Source organism: Montipora foliosa, chromosome 14, assembly GCF_036669935.1.
Source record: "Montipora foliosa isolate CH-2021 chromosome 14, ASM3666993v2, whole genome shotgun sequence".
In the NCBI taxonomy this organism is placed as follows: Eukaryota; Metazoa; Cnidaria; class Anthozoa; order Scleractinia; family Acroporidae; genus Montipora; species Montipora foliosa.
In genome coordinates this window covers 7,919,311-7,921,810 of record NC_090882.1, presented here as the reverse complement: position 1 = coordinate 7,921,810, position 2,500 = coordinate 7,919,311, and the positions used below count along the sequence as shown (strand labels likewise).

The window sequence follows — 2,500 nt, the reverse complement described above, 5'->3', positions numbered from 1 at the left end:
TTCGTGGGAAGGGACGCGTCACACACCAGGAAACTTTTAAACTGACCACAGACTCGATTTTACACCAACGGCCATGTTGGTGTTGCTAAGCAATAGAATGGCGGCCATGTTGGTGTCCCCAACTAATCCTCCAGTATCATGCAAACGTTTTTCTTTTGTTTCTGTGGAAAAACAAGGTTACTTATCACGTGAGTGAAAACACTCAATTGCTGGTAAGACACGGGTGGACGCGCGAAATTTCTTTCTCGCGAGGACACGCGCGTACATGGCTTGCGCTTGAAAGTGTATCCCAAGTATCCCTGCGTTTCTTAAAAGCGCTGAAACGTTCAGGTCCTTAAGGTGGTTCCCTTAGTTTGCACCGCGCATCTCATACTGCGCATAACATTGCGACTTCGGAGATGGCGGCGTTTCGCGCCAGCCATCTGAGGAGAGGCAACAAAGGCCGCTTTTGTTGTTCAAGAGCTTTTAAGGAGGCTCGAAATAGTTTCTCCTTTTTTCGAACAAATAAACATATTCTGTTTTTAGATACAGTGAAAGTAATCATATCAAGACAAAATTTGACCAGGGTATTCAGTCCCCATCATAGATTTCTCACATCACATTTTCCTCCAAAATAACGTTCCCATGGCAACGATATAAGGCATTTCCTTGAGCCTTACAATCAACATATATTGTCTTTTTTGAGAAAACGGGACGGTGAAATCTTCCCATTCAGCGTTTCCAGATAATGTTAGAAATAATCTCTAAAATATTTAAAATTCAACAAAATCTGTAGGTCAGTTTTTCAGAAAAATAAGTTTTTTTGAAATGTGTCGCTAATTTCTTTGTTCATCTACAGAATTTTTTTAAATTTGAAAGACAAACGTTTTAAATTAATCTAAGCTAACATGCAAAAAATGAGAAAAAAGTCACCGTCCGGAAGCAGAGATATAAGCGAGTAAAGTTGCAAAATCAGGAAAAATGAGGGGGTTACAAGATCGGCATTTTCGCATGCGTCACCCGCTCATCCGAGTGCACGTGCGAGTGAAGCTACAAGCCAACACAAACGGATTTAAGTGACCATGAAACCGTTTGTGTACAATTTTCGTTGTTTTCGTGAATAGGAGATGTCTATTTATATTCCATATGTATAGGAATTAGAAGAAAGGTGAGCGAAACTATTTCTGGTGACCCACTTTGAATCGTGAGCTGACGCGAGCAGCTTTTAGAATTGCGTGTGTGGCTTACGCGCGCGCGCTCAGCCGAAAACCCTTTCGAGCCTCCTCTAGCAAGGACAATGGCAACGACAACGACACAAAGAAGGCATATTATTGGTTAAACAAGGAAAAATAATCGTGTTGCTCGTGCGGCACGCTCATCATGTGCATTTCTTTGCCGTACTCCACAAAACACCAACGTGAAATCACCAAATGTTGGCTTTTGACGACAACATGAACTTGCAACAACGAACAAAAATAGTTCATTTTCTATTTTTATTTTAACTTCAAAATACCCTTTTGTACCCATCCAGTTACAGGACAGTTCGCCCGTTTGTACAAAGTGATCACGGAAGAAGACGGAATAATCGAGAAATACTTGCGATAGCGCTAAGTTTTAATTTGTAGGGACATTTTTTCTTTTTGACGTTGTCATTGTCCTTGTTTAAACTGCCTTTCATTTCTGTTGCAGTATGTAAATTTTTAAGGCGACAAATCAGATGTCTTTCAACTCGTTGATTTTTTCCGGGTTCAATCACCTTTGTGCGTGTCAGCAGTTTGCGTCCTAACTTACCCTACTAAGACAGTTCCAAAGCCGTTAAAAGGGCTGCAAGGTGACCCAGTTTGCAAGACAAGGCCATCGTACTTTAGCGAAATGTTGGAGGAAAATATTACCGGACATTCCCGGGAATTCGACGATCTACTGATCTGCTCAGCAAAATTAGCTGGTGGTTCCCAACACAGCAAGTTGATATATATTTTAGCTTTCAATATTGTTCTCGCCATGACTGCCATCACTGGAAATACTCTGATTCTTATCTCTCTTCACAAGCACATCTCGCTTCATCTTCCGTCCAAACTCCTTCTTCGTAATCTGGCGACAACTGATCTACTAGCGGGTGTCGTCTCCCAACCATGCCGTGTTGCTTTCTTGGTGTCTTTGATGCTCGAACTACGACAGGTGTGTCGCTACGTCCTTGCTGTAACTCGTACAACAAGCTTTATTCTTTGTGAAGTGTCTTTGGCCACAACAGCCGCCATTAGTGTAGATAGGCATCTGGCTCTCTTGCTAGGACTCAGGTACAGAGCGGTTGTAACTATTAAGCGTGTTTATGTAGCGGTATTCGTGATCTGGGCTACTGCAGTTGCGAGTACCTTACCAGTTCTTTGGAATGACACTGCAAGGTTGGTTTGGATGTTAACTGTTTCTTCGGGATGTCTTTTAATAATCATTTACTACTACTCGAGGATTTTTATTCGGTTGCGAATCATTCAAAATCAAGTTCACGCGATTCCAGCAACCA

The 2,500-nt window shown here is 41.9% G+C and overlaps 1 protein-coding gene across 2 annotated transcripts in view; it reads left to right on the top strand.

Annotated features, from left to right (window-relative positions):
* The window catches only part of LOC137984982 (outer dynein arm-docking complex subunit 2-like), a 41,224-nt gene that overhangs the window by 34,240 nt on the left and 4,484 nt on the right, over nt 1-2,500 (top strand). The gene's annotated exons all lie outside the window — the stretch shown is intronic.